We start from the raw sequence: 18392 nt of genomic DNA on the forward strand, positions 1-18392 counted from the left end.
ATATCTACAGCCATCAAGCTAATTGCACCACTGCAATCTGCTAAATGCAACTAAAAACTATTTTCTTAAAGAAGACCCCCCCAAACTCCACCCAGGACTCGAGCTTTCCATTTTCTTTCCAACATACTTTTCGAGTGGGCATCATTCCAGGCACAGTGCCAGATTACATGAATTATTTCAGTTCATTTAATTTTCCAACAATCCTTATGAGCTTGGTACGATTATTACCAACATTTTACATTCAAGGACTTTAACCTGCTCCAAATCACATGGCTGGTAATGGAGGATCCAGGATTAAAAGCCAGGGTTCAATACCTGTGCTTGCAAGCTCTCAGTTTAGTCACACACTCTCTTAATATTAACCTAGAAAGGTTAATAGAAATTAGGAGAGGAGTGAGGACAGGAAGGGATACATACATTGAAAAGTTCCGTTTCCTTCTTGAAAACATTCTGGAGGAAGAAGAGGGGATGGTTCAAACTACATCCTTGGCTCTGAGTGCATTTTTTATTATAATGAGGCAACTTCTCCTTTGGCATGACTAACCAAGAAATCAATGTTGTATGGAATCCTGTTGAATTTCATTCATCCCAGTTTGGTAAGGAAAGTGATTGTGTTGAGATTCTTATTTTATTGCTGCTATTGTTGTTTAATAGGTTTAAATATCAGGAGAAAGGTTGAATATATAAAGAAGCCGTTCAAGTTTCCGTAACGTGCATCAGTGCAGACTCCTGCCTTCCTGGGCTGCCGGAACCGAGGCAGGCCTCTTTAAGGCCTGACGACATCCTAGGCCTGAGGCCCAGGGTTTCTCTTCCAGGCTACTCTAAGCTCTGCTGAAGTCTCTCCTTCCCCATTTAGCCTGCTGCTCTTGGAAAGAAAGTTCAGTTGTGTGACACAAACCCATCTCTGCAAAATGAAGTGGCACTGCTTAACCAAATGGTCTCTGGCTATTTTTAATAAATCGAGTTGTGGATCAGCCTTGGGAATATGTGGGCCGCTGATGGAAAGTTCTCTTTTGAGGATTATCAGATGTATAAGACTTCTGTTTACATAGAAAGTTCATGAGTACACATGTTAAAGAATCTTTGATTTAGTATGAAGACATGTAATGCAGCCTTCAATTAGCTATTATCTTAGATGACTTTTAAGGGTTCTTTCCAATTCTAAAATCCAGTGATTTATTTGAGTTTTATTTATTGACTTCCCACTATCTTGCTGAATTTACTTCAGGCAATAGTAACAATATCTTACACTTTTATAGCATTTTATATAGTATATTGTGTTTATAAAGTACTTTCCCATTCATTATCCTATTCGAGCCTTAATGCAACCCTATGAGTTATAGTACTTAGTACTATTATCCCTGTCAGAAAAGAAATGAAATCTCAAAAAGGTTAAAAGACTTAACTACATTCATTCAACTAAAATATGGAAGAGCTTGAATATAAACTATCAGGGAAGTTTTAGGAATGGTTTCAAGTCTAGACTCTATCACTAACTAGTAAACCATTCACTGTTCTGAGCATGATCTTCAGTAAACCACTCACTATTCTGAGTATGAGTGCCTTAATCTGTAAGAAGTGTTAACTAAAAGATCTCCACAGTCTTTCAAAGCCCTAAAATTCTATGATCCTAAATGGTTCCTTTCTCTGGGCCTCATACCTCCATCCAAAAATAAGGGGATAATATGAATATCCAAAGAACTGAGATGAGAACAATCATCTTAGTGGCACTCTATGGAAACTTGCAGATAAATACGCCAAATGAAAAGGCATTTTGTGATACAAAGCTCAGAGCATAGTTCTCTTCTATCCCTCATTATACATAATGTGGTAAAGTCTGAGAATTCCCACCCTGCAGTGACATTTAATTAATATCATTGTCCTTTAAATATGATGAAAAGCAATCTAGAGTGTACTGTTGGCTTAGTTTTTTAGAGATCAGATGGAGCTCTTGCCTTTTTCCTGAACTGGATTCCTCAATTTGAGACTTGAGTCCACCTTGTGCAAGGCTCACTCTAGTTGCTTCTCTCTGTGTCATCTGAAAGTGACAAGCACAGCTTAAAATTTCCCTATGCAACATGTTTATAATAGAGTGGTATATGGGAACTTTGTATTTTATGTATGACTTTTCTGTAAACCTATAGCTTCTCTAATAAAATAAAAATAAAAAACTTCCCAGGACAAATCAACTCTATAGTTAGTGGCTGATACTGACAAAGCCATCAGAATTAATTTCTGGACCCTGCCCTTTCTAATAGGCAGAAGACTTTCTATTTCACAATGACTATTCACTCTGCTGTGATGGTTTCTTTTGGGGGTTCATCAGTTAATCACCATTTCGGAAGCTGATAAAAAGCTCAGGAGAGTTTTACACATTGAACACAGCTAGAGTTGTTCCAGGATGACAAGAGCCTCAACTCGGTTTATTAAAAATAGCCAGAGACCATTTGGTTAAGCAGTACCACTTCATTTTGCAGGGATGGGTTTGTGTCACATGATTTAACTTGCAACAATTCTATTATTATCACTATTTATGGATGAGCAAACTGAGGCACAGAGAGGGTAAGTAACTACCCTCAAAGTCATATGGCTACTAAGTGGTGGAGTCTAGGAATCAAACCCAGATAGGTGGATTCCCAAGCCTGTGATGATCTTCACCATCACACTGCTCCCACTCATCCACTGATCAGGGTCTCCCCAAGGAGGTGAGTTCTCTAGGTACTGAAGGTCCCATCACTGGAGGGATCCAAGCATACGATGAACCTCGTCTTGGCTTCAAACTCTAAGACCTAATCATTGTAAATCTGTTTTGTTTTTGTTTGTTTATTTGTTTTGTACTCTTTTATTTTATTTTTTGTATAATTCCATTCTTTTTATTTTTTTCTTCTTTATTTTCTTTTAAATGTTACATTCAAAAAACATGAGGTCCCCATATAACCCCCCACCCCACCCATGCCACCCCTCCCACATCAACAAACTCTTCCATCATTGTGGCACATCCACTGCACCTGGCGAATACATTCTGGAGCACTGCTGCACCACATGGACAGTGGTCCACATTGTAGTCCACACTCTCCCCTAGTCCACCCAGTGAGCCACCACAGGACATGCAACGTCCAGCATCCGTCCTCCCCCTTCTGTCTACACCTGATATGCTTCCTCTGGCCTCCTGACATCATTAATAGCTTTCTCCCTGTGCTCCCATTGCATTGTATTTATACTTCTGGTTCAGTATTTGCCACACGACACTATAGCAAGTTATGTTCTTCATCTTCTAACAGGTCTTGCAAACTGGCTGCCATTGTTTTACCCTGATCATAGATATGTTTATTTGGACAGTTAGCCAGTTATAAAAATAGGTGGAGCAGGAATGCTTCAGTTTGCCGAAGTTCTCCATCCCTACAGCCTCATCTCTACTAGGCCTAATGACGACATTACTTGCCTCCCCTCTAAAGGAATTTAAAATCTACCCCTATGAGAATGATCCCTCTTTCAGTATAGACTATGCCATGTTCAGGCAGCCTCGCACAGTATCTGAAAAATACCTCAATACATGTTTGGTAACTGAATAAATGAATGAATGGATGAACAAATGAAGACTGCCAGGTAGCCTAAGGATACACTGGGCTCAAAGGAGACAGATAAGGCAGCAAGCAACTCTTTGGGCAAACTCCCAATATGGGAGCAGCCTTAATCTCTTTATGCCTGTTAACTCAATTTATAAAGCAGAGACAATAATACTCATCTACCTCTCACTAGGGTGCCAAATGAAATAATTAGTTAATGTCTGTAAGGCATTATCTGCACTAAGTGGTAGGTATTAGTCCTACTAGTGAATGCTCAGCTTTGAGTCTCCAAAGAATCTACTTTAAACAGAGCTGGCAAACTAAACACCTAGGTTTATCCAGTCTTTCCTCCTGGCACCGCAAACATGCAGCTCCTAAACCAGGAGTACATGACACCTTTCTTAGAGCGTACAGTCTCCCTCTTCCTCTGCTCCCTCCTACCCCCCACCCCTTTCTCATTCTCATTTTAAGTTACAATTTGGATGGTGGGGCAGAGTCACTGATAAGTAAGCCAGGATTCTCAACTAGATGGATTGCAATGGCAGAGCAAGAAAGCATTTACCCTGGGGGAATAATGACTAGAAGGGTAGAATTTCTGTGATTCTGCCAATGTTCTGTTTCTTGATTTGGGTATTGAGCCATATATTTATTATTTGTGCAATTTTCTACATGCATGTTATATTTCAATAAAACTTTTTTAAAAAGAAAAAATTGCAAAGAATGCAGTCGAAAACAAAAAGCAAAAACAGTGGACTCCGTACCTCCCTTCCCTTGCTAACCTAGAGACTTTTTTCCATTCATTTCAGGACTTTCACCAGCCTCAAGCTCTTTGAGGCAGACTCTCCTTGCAAGCCATGGTTATTCACTGAGCCAGAAGTCCAGTATCTGTGCCAATGGTGATTAGCAAGACTTCCTTCCTTTTTCTGTGTATCTGGCCCATTAAATCCTCCAATAGTCAAGGACTCCTTCCAGGGAGCAAAGGCACAGATCATGGCTATCAGCTGGGTCTCACGGCAAATTATTTGTTCAAGATTTGTTCCCTTGTTTGTCTGGAGCTTTGGTTTTAATTTGTAATGTTTGCTTAATCCACTATTAGTTGGGCTGAATTTAATTTAACTCATTGTAGCAATTCATTTCTTTCAATCTTCTATTACTGGGTATCACCCTTGAGCTGTAAGTGATTTTGCCTTCTCTAATCATCACCTTGGAGTCTGTTGGCCCAGTTATTCCTCTTTGCAAAGTAACGTCTGCAATTAAAAGTATATATAATAGTGGGGAGGGCAAGGGGACAGAAATGCAAGTGGAATCTGTAAACTCAATTTTTTGAATTAGCATCTATATTTTAAAGGAAACCGAAGTGATAACAAGGAGTTACTTCTTTTCCCCACCACTGACAATTAGCATTTGAGAAAATAATTGTAGCCCAGTAGAGCCTCTTTCTTACTGTATATCCACAAAGACACTTCAAACATATAGTAAGTGTTTCCAAAACCTTAAAATAAAAAATAAAGAAATATCTCTAGCTTTCCTTATAGCCAATCAGATCCAGAACCATAACCAAAATGGTTATGGTCATTTTGGATTTATTTGAAAAAGTAACCTTGGTGCCTTAAAAAGTTGCTCAGCAGGTGAACTTGAAGCAAAGGCTTCTTTCTATACAATCTAAAACTATATAATAGGTGTTTTTCAAAGGAAGGTTAAAACCATCCTTTTTTTTTTTTATCTTAACACAATTCACAACTTCTTAAAAGTACAGCTCACATCCCACATATATGAGATGCTAGTATTTATATATGAATTCAATTCAGATTACCCCAAAATCTTTGAAGAGTTAAGACCAAAATCACCATACTTAAAAGTAGGGTAGAAATCACCAATTTTAAGGAATATTTCTCTAATATAATAGAAGAATACCAGAAACCTTATGGATGCATAAGCTTATGGATGTGAACACATGCAAGCTCTTAGCCCAATGTCTGGCTATAGCAAACACTCAATGAAATATTAGAATAATAAGAATAATAATTATAAAAGTGCCTATTATTATTATTTGTAAAATCCCATCACGTTTGACTTCCTTATTTCTGTGATGAAACATTGCACCTGGCTATATTTTTCCAAAGCTCACACTTCCAAGCTGAGTAATATGGTTGTTTATTCTTTCTGATACAAATATATCCAGAATGATTTTCACCAGGGTTGGTGACTTCTGTAGCCAAATCTAACCTTAGTGTAAACTGGAACTTAGCAACAGAACTTGATGCAGGAGTTCTAAAAACTCAAACATCCTAGGTCCACAGGTACACTTTCATTTAATCCTATCACCCTAACCAGGACATCTCACACTGTGTCAGCTGTGCAGAATGTATTTGGAAGAACCTGTAAGGACCAAATCTCATCTACTGTTTTATCCATTTTCTAATTCCCAGTGGAGCCAAACTCATAAAGACTGTGGCATTTCTTCCAAGGCACTGTGATGAAATAGACATGCATCAGGAGACTTGGGGAAAGCTACTATTTTCCAAGCAACTGAAATGTGTGACCCTAGACATTCCTGGGCTCAGTGTCTTTATTTGTAAAAATAAAATGGTAGAGAATGGGATGGAGAGAAGAGGCTAGGATCTGGACCTGGGAGACCAGTTAGCACAAAAGTTAAAATGAAGAAAACAAAACAAAAGGAAAGTGACAACAAATATGTATGTATAATGGTGAGGCAGACCAGTTCTGTTAGTCTACATTAAATTATCTGGTTGCTATCTTTTGTTCAAGAAATATTTACTAAACATCTCTGCCAGGCTTTGGGTATTCATGGTCAGAGAAAGAATAGGAAATATTATACTTGATTATTGTCCTTATGAAGCATATAATCTAATTATGAAGGTAATAATCGTGAAACATTAAATAATGCAATGTAGTCCTCATATATAAATGATCAAAAGGAAGTGCATAAGAAAGGGTTAAATATGTCATGTGAGTTCATAGGAAGATGAGTCGACCATGTATCTAAATCAGGGATCAGCAAACTAGGCCCATGGGCCAAACCCACCACTTGTTTTTATTAATACCTTTTTATTCCAAGACAGCCATACTCATTTACATATTTTCTGTGTGTTTTAACTCTACAATGGCAGAGTTGAGCAACTGCAACAATGACTGTATGGCCCACAAAGCCAGAAATATTTACTGTCTGGGCTTTGCAGAAGAAGCCTGCCAATCCCTGCTCCAAAAAAGTCTTCACAAAGGGGTTTAAAAAAAAAAAAAACCTGAGTCGTGAAGGCTGGGCAGAACCTGGATAGACAAGAGGATGCTCAGCAGGCAGGAATTAAGAACAGAGCATGTAATGGAGGTGAGATTGGGACTTCAGGACCTGAATGGAGGTTTGTGAAGGAGAATGTGGAAGATGAAGCTGAAAAATTGGTTGAGATTGGGCAGAAACCAGAGAGCCATAGGTACTTGTTCTAGACCAAGAACACTGGACTTAATTCTGCAGGCAAATGGTCATTATTGCCAGTTTATGAGTAGAGAGCTGACAAAAGGAAGAAGAAGACTGAGAGAAACCCAACCATGTAGTGGTTTGGGGATGGTTTCCTATTCCTGCCTGGAGACATTGAAGGCCTAGGGTAGTCCAGAAGCTGTGGGAATACACGTGAAGATATTTTGACAGCATGACTTAGTGACTCATTGTATTTGAGAATGGAGAGAAGGGAGAGTTATCAAGACACTTCCAATGCTTCCAAACTGGTGAGGGAGGGGTGACAGAGCTGACTATTTACATGCAGCCACATGCATTGGAACATGTAATTTCTTGAGTTGACAGTCCAAGGTGTTCCTGAAAGTTTCACGCTAGGAGTCAACTCCAAAGCAGTTCTAAAGTACAGTATCAGTAATTTCAGTCATTTTTCTCTTTCCCTCTGCTCAAATCAATGTAGTACATTGACTCATTCACCAGATTCCAGGGAGGGAGAAAAGCAGCGGTTTGCTGCTTCTCAAAGTTGCTCTGACGGGTCAATACCCTGTCATCACTAATCCTGCAAACCACAACAGACTCCTTTTTAAAGACTTCAAGTAAATAGGTGGCTATTATCATCTTTCAGAGAGTTTCTCTACCTATCCTCCTTCTAACGTGGCAGACACCCTAAGGGTGACTCTCAAGATCACAGTTTTGACAGGTAGATTATGAAGTTCAAGTCAATTCCTCATTTTCCTGCCCTGGCTGGGAAGGAGGAGTCCCACAGCTTTGGAACATTCATTTGGTTCTTTTGGAGAGAAAGGCCTGGACACCACGACTCCTGTGTTACAAGGTCTGCCTCTCCCATTGCAAAGTGCCAGCCATCATTCTGGGAACCCTTTGGCCAGATACTCATTAGTACTGCATTAGTCTGTAAACTCAGAGCAGTACGCCTAGTTCAACTTGCTCTTACTTGATGTACGTGAAAGGTCTGGTGAATTTACGGCAGGATAATGTGGAGCCCAGCACCTATTTATGAGTTGATCATTTGTACCTAACCCCCTCAACGTGCCGAAGGTTACCATCCAACCAGGGCCTGCACTCATGCCACTCGAAGGCCAACAAAGCCAAGTGTATGAAAGTTAAAAGCATTAATAAAAGTGTGACTTATAAATTACTTCATCTTTGTCACCCTTTTTGAAATGGGGTGAGAGAGGCCAGGGTAAATTTATTTTTTAAGTGCTTTCTGAGACCCGAACGGGTCAGGCTTGAAATGCTGTAGTCTATAAATCATTCTTCCCAGATCTGGGGGATATTGCTGCATCCTAACATTAGCAAATATTGATTTATTTTATTATTTGCAAGTGCGTATGCTAAAACAGAGATCCTACTGCATGCAGGAAAAAAAGCAAATATTTAGGGGCAATGTAGTCAATTAGCACCTCTTGTTGCAAGAAGAAAAAATGGAAAACAGATGGGATTTCAGCTTTGATGGGAGTTTGTGGCAAAGTGATTTGCCTGTCACACTGGTTTGACATTAACTCTGCCCCCACCCCATGACCATAGCAATGACTGGATTTTGTGTTGAGCAAGTTTGGGGACAAATGGTATGATGAGAGTCCTTCTCACCAACACAGCATCATCATACGTGATCAGCTAAAGACTCTGCGAGGCTCAAACCCCCTGCTCTTCCAGGGAAGTTTCAGTGGGGGTTTCAAACCTCTAGCAACTCTGCTAAACTTTATATCAAAGCATTAAAAATAAACAGATGCCCACACTCAGCTGCTGTAATTCAACTACGAGTCCTAAAGAGATTCATTTTGGGTTCCTGCTGGTGAAATGAAGGACGATTAACAGCAAATGCAGTCAAGGAATGGGGGTGGGGGTGAAAGTACACATTGTGTTGAAAATGTTCATGGCTCTGCGGTGCTTTCTCAAATTGCTCTATGGATTTGTTTTCAAACTTTAATTGCTCACAATTTGGGCCTTTTCCTTACAGGCAGTGAAGAGCTAGAAACTGATTATTCAGAGACGTTCAGGAAGCTCCAGAGTTTCATTGAGACAAAAACACACACAAGTACAAAGAAAACCTGACTTGATCCCCTGACAAGTATTAATTCATACGAACTATACAGGGGCATGACCAGTGAAGCACACATAAACTAAGATACTTGCTTTGGGAATCTGTACAACACAGTTGATCTCCATGCCCAAGAAGCTCTTCCAATATCCCACATAAATGAGAGCTCATTCTGTCTGGAGACAAGATAAATGGTATGATGATGAGCTAGTCACTGTAATGCAGTGAATTACTAATGGCATAGCAATGATAGGAATTCCACCTGAATAGTGTGGGCTGGGAAAATGTTCTTCTTTGGCAAGAATAGCTGAAGTTAGAACCAGAGTTTTTCAAACTTGGCACTTTAAGCCAGCTAATTCTTTAACCTAATACTGACACTTTAGGACATAAAATTCTTTGTTGGGGGAGGGGCAGACAACTTCGTGCAGTGTAGGAGGTTTAGCAGTGTCCCTGTCCTCTACCCATAGATGCCAGAAGCAGCCACTCCCAGCTGTGACACTCAAAAATTACTCCAGACATTGTCAAATGTCCCTTGGGGGCAAGCTTTCTGCCTTTTTCTAACTGGGTTAGAAAAAGAAACTCAAAGACTTTCTGTCAGGTTCTCACTAACAGTTTTTCCTAAGCCATAGGCTTAAAGACTTGGGATTCTGAGAGCACCAGCTTGGGCCACTATGTGCTCTAACACTCAAGAGGCTGAACTATGTGACTGCCCCTAGTCCTCATAACCACTACAAAGGGAAGCATCAATAAGAGACTTCCAGGAATTCAAAAGGATTGCAGTTAAGACAAAGGTGGACAGAAGAGAAGTACTCGCCATAGGCCAAGAATAGGAATAGAAAAAAGACCCATGACACAGAGCCATGTTCCCAGAGATGATGGCTCTCAGGTGGGAAGAGAGCACATTCAGATGTTACTATATTATAATTCAATCCAATGGACTGATGTGAGAGAACACCCCATGCTTAAATCCAAGAAGCCACTGATAACCATTACAGTTTGAAATCTTCTTGTATACCAACTATGGCAGATGAGATTTTCCAAAGACAGTTGTAACAACATCTCCCACAAGTTCTTCTGCATGGGACCTTGCCATGCCCCATCAGAAGGTGAAGTTTGTTACGCCATCATGAGGGGTCCTATGATTGCTTTGAACAAAATGGAATATGGCAGAAGAGACACAGTGCCAGCTGACATAAACCTTAACTGGCTTGGCAGCTTCTGCCCTCTACTGCGTGGAATGGCACTTTTCCTAGGGACACTGATAAGCCAGTTGGCCTACTGTGAGATTCACTATCTATATGGAGAGGTCACATGAATGTGCTCTGTCAACAGCCCAACTTTTTTTTCCCACTTTTTTAATTTTTTAAAATACTTCAATTACATAAATGTTACAGAGACTACATAGGGGATTCCCATATTCCCTGCTCACCACACCTCCCACATTTTCCCACATTAGCAACATCTTTCATCAGTGTGGTACATTCATTGCAATTGATAAGCACATTTTGGAGCATTGCCACTAAGCATGGATTATAGTTTACATTGTAGTTTACACTCTCTCCCATTTAACTCTGTAAGTTATGGCCAGATATGTATGGTCTGTATCTGTCATTGTAATGTCATTCAGGATGATTCCCAAGTCCTGAAAATGGCCTCCTATTACACCTGTATTTCTCTCTCCCTAATTCCAGAACATCCATGAGTCACTGTCTCCACAACAATGGTATTTCTTCCATTGCTAGAATCACAACAAGTCAATAGTAGAATACTAATAAGTCTATTTTAGTCCAAAGTTCATTTCCCAATCCTGAGGACTCTGGGATGGTGATGCCCACTCTACCATTAACTGAGGGGGGCTTCAAACCAATACATCCAATGGATGGGACTCTCTTGCTTGTAGTTGTAGGCACTCTTGGTTCCTTGGTATGTTGTTTGTCCATCATCTCCACCCTGTTAATTGTTCTGGGTCAGTCCCTTGAGTTGGAGATTAGGTGTTGCAACTCCATTGAGATTCAGGGTTCAGCTGGCACATGGACAGCACGAAGATTTAAGTCTCTTGGATGTACAACTAACAACTCTAGTACTAATTATAGGTTCAAATAGAAGATCTGAAGAGTCATGCAGAGGGAAACCACTGCTGAGTCTAACTCTGTCACACTGAGGAGCATAAATATCAGATTAGGGCCCACAGGCAAGGGGCCAAATTCCTGAGCTATTGGTCCTAACTATAGTGTCTGGATGTTTCCATATCTCTGAGGAGCTTCACTATTCAGGGTATTATCTATTTTGGCTTTCAATGAGATCCTGCTGAGATGTGCATAAGCACTACCTCTGGGATGGCCTCCCAACTCACTAAGCCATACAAACTCATTTGTCTTTAGCTTTTCCCTCTTTTGGTCAAGGTTTTTTTCCCAGATGCATTGCTTGTCGGTACTTGGTAGCAATCTCTTGGTGCCAAGGAGGCTCATACCTGGGAGTCATGTCCCACACTGGCGGAAGTTATTGCTTTTATATGCTAAGTTCGAACAGTCCAACTTACTCTTCTAGCTAATAGCCAGGATCAACTGCCAGCCCTGTGAATGAGTCATCTTGGTCACTCTGTCCAGTCTAACCTACAGTTGCACACTGCTCCAGCAACACTGGACTGTAACTACATAAGAGATCCCTACATGAACTGCCCAGCTAAGCCCCATCAACCACAGAATTATGGGAGATGACAGGTGATTTAAACCACTGAGTTAGTCTGTTATATAGCAATGAATAACTGAACACCAACGAATTGATATTTTTGTGACACTAAAGAGAATGTGCTACACTGCCAAAAGTATTGAGATTTCTAAAGGTGGCCCTGATCAAAGGATTTCCCAAAGACTCTGGAATTACCAGACCTTATCATTATTTGTTGGATGCTCAAAACTTTCCATTTATTATCACATTGAATCCTTGCAATCAACCTAGGAGGCAACCATTTGATTAAGGAAATAAATGAAGGCTAAAGAGCTTAAGTTACTGGCCAAAGTGGCACAATCAGTAAGTGGAGAAATTGGGTTTGAACTCAGTCTGACTCCAGAGTCTTAATTTTACCACTAAACTATAAACAGCTTTGCCCCTGAGATAGAAGAGATGGAAGCAGAGGTAGCTCCATCAAAAGTTTCTCCATCAAAAGGTCTCAGAGAACTCCTTCCTGTGACCACAGATTACTGAGATAATAGACTCAACCTTCACTCTTCCCCATGGACTGGAATAAATGTCTCTTGCCTTGAAAAGGTGGCCAGCAACCCAAGCAGCAGGGATATGGATCAGGTGCCATTTTGGTGGCATTTCTAAAGGAGCATGGGTACCAGAAAACCCCAAGCAGTCTTTCAAAGAATTAATCTTTTTTTAATTTTTAATTTTGTTAACAGTCACCTTTTATTTATGTATACATACATACACACACACACACACACACATACATATATATATATATATATATATATATATATATTTTTTTTTTTTTTTTTTTTTTTTTTTTTTAGGAAGTCCCAGGGACTGAACCCAGGACCTCATACATTGGAAGCAGGCACTCAGACCTCTGAGCTACACCAGTTCCCCCAAAGAATTAATCGTTAACCTTTCCTATTTCTCAGTAACCCAGCTCTACCTTTTATACCCTGGGTGGCCTCAGTCAATCCCAAATTCTCTGTGCCTCTGAGTGTTCAACTCTAGAATGGGAATTATTCATACCCATTATCATCATTAAAACAACTTAAAATAATGTGCAGTAGTCAAGCACCGGGGACAATGCAAGCATATAGAAGGCATTCAAAAATGCTGACCTACCTATAGCCTGTGTCTGGCCTGTGCAGTTGGACGTATGAGATGGCAAAGTTTTACATTTAGCCTCTGCCTGAACATGTGCCTGAAAATTGAGACCCACAGGGAGTCATGTCAGATATGCCCTTTCTCCTGCTCCCCATGGACATAGGACCAAGAATACACAAGGAAGGGGACTGGGCTTAGTGGGAAGTCAGAAGCATTCTAGGCTGAAACACGCATATATGGGTTGACCTTTGCAAACATACTGCTCATCGGCCTCTGAGATTCTCACATCCCCTAGGTCCTGTGTCTTAGAGTGGACGTAGCCCAAAGGCCCGACACCTGGGGATTCCTGAGGCTTGGAGGTTCCTTCCAAAGGGATCTAAATTCCAAGTTTGCCTTTGAGCACAGCCGAGGTATTACCTTCAAAGGGGACTCCATGCCTGACTCTTCATGCAACCATCAGTCACATAGAAAGATGTCTCTGCTGGCATCACCATCACTGGACAGAACAACATGTCACCCAAATATTCTAACAGAATTCCAATGCCAGCCTGGGTGAGATTTCTCTCTCCTGACTGTGCCCCTTCAAGCATCTGTTTCCTCTTTTACTTTGAAGCTTGTTCACATCAGGGGAGAGACTGGGAATGAGAACCCAGAAATGGAGCTCTGATGTCCTCTCACTGTCACACACGGGCTGAGGCTTTTTTCTCCAGAGGCACAGGAAACATACCATAGTTCGGTCACATTAGGATTCTTCCAGCTAGGATGCCAGAGTTTCAAAGGAAAAGCAACTATTCATCCCAAATTCACCATGTTAAGACTTTTATAAAAAGGCCCTAAAACACAATTAATAATACAATTGCATCTTAACTCAGAATTTTCCACTTGGTGATTTTTTTCAGGTCTGCTGTCTTTGAAAAGATACCTTTTGCTATCTCTTTTTTTATTATTAAAAAAATACTAAAGGAAGTTATAATGCTTTACGTTTAGGTGTAAACTGGACAGTTGAGTTCTGCTCTGCTTAGATATTGAAGGTTTCCCAAATAGAAAGGAATCATTCTCTATCATTTATTATAAAGTTTGTGCTCGGCAGGTTTAGCTGAAGTCAATTTAAAAAGAAATCAAATATTTGGATGAAAGTGCCACAATGTGGCATGAGGCATAACTTATAAATTTCTAGATGCCAGAGAGAGTCACAGCTGGAAGTCCATATCACTTTTAGGAGAGCCACCCAGCATGAAAGAAAGTGCAGCCTGCCCAGGAGTGGTGTTGCACACATGGAGAGCTGACACAGCAAGATGATGCAACAAAAAGAGACACAGATTCCAGGTGCCACTGACAAGAATGCAAGTGGACACAGAAGAACACACACAGTGAATGGACAGAGAGAGCAGACAAGGGGGAGGGGAGAGAAATAAATAAAAAATTTTAAAAATCTTAAAAAGAAAGAAAAAGTCAATAGGAAACTGCATTTGAGCCAAAAGTGCATGAAGTTCTGAGTAATATATAATGAGGCAATTTTACCAAATCCATGAGGTCATGGAAGAATTGACTGATTTGAGATCTTATGCCAACTTAGCAGTTAATTAGGCAAGAAGAAAGATAGGGAAAGAGTATTGCAGACAGAGAAAACTGTGTGTAAAGGTAGGGAGGGTAGTGTGTTTGAAGAATTAAAGAATAGCCAGAGAGGCCAGAGAAAAAAGAAGGGAAAGCCTGATAAGAGATGCTAGAGAGAGAAAAAGACAATCCTGTCCCTCCAGATAGTATAAACAAGTGATTACTGGCCAGGCAGAACAAATTAAATGCTAAACAAAGGTTCTAACTACTGCTGCAGAAATAGAGACTGGAACCTCAAAAAAGGCTTCAAGAAGGAGATTCCCTCTCTACAGAATCTAGAATAGAGGCTGGCAAACTATGGCCCACAGGCCACATTCTGTCACTCGCTGTCTTATTAAATAAAGTTTTATTGGAACACAGTCATATTCATTTATGTATTATCTATAGATGCTGTTGTGCCACAATGGCAGAGTTGAATAGTTGCTTCTGAGACCATCAGGCCTGCAATACCAAAAATATTTATTATCTGGCCCTTTCTTTACAGAAAAAAGTTGCTGACTGGTTTAGAAGGATCAGCAGGATTTGAAGCCATGGAACAAGAGGAAAAGTGTTCTAGAACCTAACTGCCTCTAGGAAGCTTGAGTATGTCTTTTTGGGAATCCCCTGGTTGATGCAAAGAGTCACATGAGGAAAAGGGTACATGATAGCCATTTTTAATTGCACCTCAGAAATGACACAAGACAAGGTTTTATGCACTGAGGCGTATTTTGCTCCACAAAATATTAATAGTTATATTCCAGGAAAGTTGATGCTATATTGGCATCTCCTAAAGACTTGCCTAAAAAGAATCATGCAGAGATGTGATGCAGAAAACAAATGACACATTTTGTTCAAATGAATTTGGAAAATACTGGATAAAGTAAATTAAACAGGTGAGCAGGTGTAGTTCAGTGGTTGAGTGCCTGCTTCCCCTTGTGTGAGATCCCAGATTCAATCCCTGGTACCTCCAAAAAAATAATAAAATTAAATAAAATTACATTGAATTAGGTTAAACAGGCTTCTTTATTGCAGGACTTATCAGAGCCTTTAATATACTTTAGTGCCTTTAAGTTTCTAGGAGAAAGAAAAACTTAGGCTGTGTTTCTCAAATTCATTTGCTCACAGACTCCTTTTCCAACAACATATTGTAAGGCCAGGGTTGCTTGAAGCATACTTTGAGAAACTCAGCTCTGAACTTTATAAAGCAAATCTTCTTTTCTTTATTTCCTTTCAAAATAACTTCAAAACTGCCAGAAGAGGAAGGGGTTAGCTATAGCAATCTAGAAATCTGATGGTACACAAAAAGTGAAACTCTACACCTCTCATCCTAATTTCTTCCTACACACACTTATATTTTGGTCCCATTTTCTGTAAAGAAGCCTATGTATGGGATTCTCTCAGTATTTAAAGCTTCTGGTGTGGGATTTGTAGGTCTGTGGTTGAAACTACAATGGTGAGAATTTTTTTTTGTTTTATGTTTTCTGGTTTTCTTTTGGTTTTTTTTTTTTTTGGCAAATATGGCAGGGGTGAGTCACTGGTGCAGGGCTTTGGTGGTGGGGTGATATGTGGGAAAAAGTACACATGGGGCATGCTTCAATGGTATATGAATATGTTCATCTTGGCATAGGGTATTATCTCAGTGGGTAGAGACTTACACAATAAATAAGAAAATATTAAACTACCATCCTGGGGAGTCCTCCTATGTATTCAGTAGAAGGATAAGAACCTCTCAAGTACATAGACAGCATCTAATAAAAGAAAACAGACCAGTCGGTCAAGCCCTCAATATCAATGCTTGTGACTATGAACCTTATTCTTAAAAACTGAAACGTAGGGGTTGCCATAGGTTCTGAGGAGAAGGGGAAGGAGGAATGGATGGAACATAGGACATTTTTAGGGCCTTGGAGTTGTTCTGCATGATCTTGCAATGACAGACACAGGCCATTATACATTTTGTCAGAGCCTATAAAAGTATATGAGGCAAAAGGTAAACCATTATGTCAACCATTGACTGTGGTTAGTGGCAATGCTTCCATATTTGTTCATCAATTGTAACAATGTACCATACTCAGGTAGGATGTTATTGGTAGGGAGGATATGGGGGGATATTTTCTATGTGACTTTTCTGTAACCTAAAGCTTTTTGGAACATAAAGTGAAAAAAAAAAAAAGAAAGACACTGGGGGAAACAGAGAAGAAATCGTTAATATACATAAAAGATAACATGTTATGGTGATGAAATGTACAATGAAATTTTTTATTTTTTATTTTATTATTATTATTTGTTGTTGTTGCCATTGTTTTGGGGAGGTTTTGGATTATAGAAAGGTCGCAGTTGTGGCAGGGGGATCACTGGTGTGGGGTATCTATCAGTGATGGGGGATGTGTGGGGAGGGGGCACCTGGGGCATGCCTCTGTGGAATACGAATGTGTTCATATGGTCACGGGGTATTGTCTTGGTGGGTGGAGACCCACAGAATAACCAAAACAATATTGAAATCCCATCCTGGGGAATACTGCTACATTCTCTTCATAGAGTGGAAAGAATTGATAGAGTACATGGGCAGTGCCTAGTGAAGGAGAACAGACCGACATGCCAGACCCTTGATACTGATGTTTGTACTTATGAGTCTTATTCTTGGAAATTGAAACTTAGCCTAGTAGTATATATTGCCTAAGAGTTGCCTCCTGAAAGCCTCCTTGTTGCTCAAATGTGGCTTCTCTCTAAGCCAAATTCAGCATATAAATTCACTAACTTATCCTGAACACGGGACATGACTTCTGGGGATAAGCCTCCCTGAAACCAAGGGAATAATACCTAGTGCAAACTAATGATACATTTGGAAAAAGACTTAGACCAAAAAGGGAAAATATTAAATAAAAATGAGTTTATGGCTAAGAGATTTCAAAGTTGGTTGGTTACAGAGGTTACACTTATGCACATCTAAGGACAATTTCACTGACTGCCTCAGTAAACAATGCCTCAAGGAGAGGTGCCCCTGAGGGCTCTAGTGACATCTAGACACGATAGAGCAGACAACCCCAGGAAATCAGCACCCCATTGTTAGGCCTTGCATTGGAATATATGATAACCCATTTCCCCCAATATATCAGAGTTAGACTCATTTACAATTTTCCTATACATGGTTCTTCTGCCCATTTATTTGAACTTATAATTAGCACTATACCCATTAAATAAATGCCCCAAAGGCTTAAATCTTCCAGCTGTTCATATGCTGGTTGAGCCCTAATCTCAGCAGAGTTGTAGCCAACACCAACTCTCCAGTTTATTGGACTCACCCAGAACAACTCACAGGTGATGATGACAGACAACACCCATCCCAAAAAGCAGACAGTTTCATCCATCTGCCCCATGGGATATAAGCCCCCTCTCAATCAGAAACAGTGTGGACATCATCATCCCTAATTCCTCAAGACTGAGGAACAAACAAACATAAGGGGGAATGCAACTCTGGGCTAAAGTAGACATTATTATTCAAGTAATGGAAGAACTTATAACTCTGATATAAAGACAGTGGTCACTAGAGGTTCTGAGGGGAAGGAGAGGGAAGACTAAGTGTAACATGGAGCATTTGGAGGATATTAGAATTGTTCTGCATGACATTGCAATGATGGATGCAAGTTGTTATATATTTTGCCAAAATCTATAAAATTGTGCAGTGCAAAATGTAAGCAATAATATAAACTATAGACCATGCTTAGTAGCAATGCTTTAATACGTGTTTATCAATTGTAACAAATGTACACACTAATGAAAGATGTTAAAGGAGGAAAGTGTGGGAGGTAGAGGGGGTGGGGATATGGGAATCCCCTACATGTTTTAAGTAACATTTACGTAATCTAAAGTTCCTCTAAAAATAAAGAAAAAAAATGTGGGGAAA

Source organism: Dasypus novemcinctus, chromosome 18, assembly GCF_030445035.2.
Source record: "Dasypus novemcinctus isolate mDasNov1 chromosome 18, mDasNov1.1.hap2, whole genome shotgun sequence".
Lineage (NCBI taxonomy): Eukaryota > Metazoa > Chordata > Mammalia > Cingulata > Dasypodidae > Dasypus > Dasypus novemcinctus.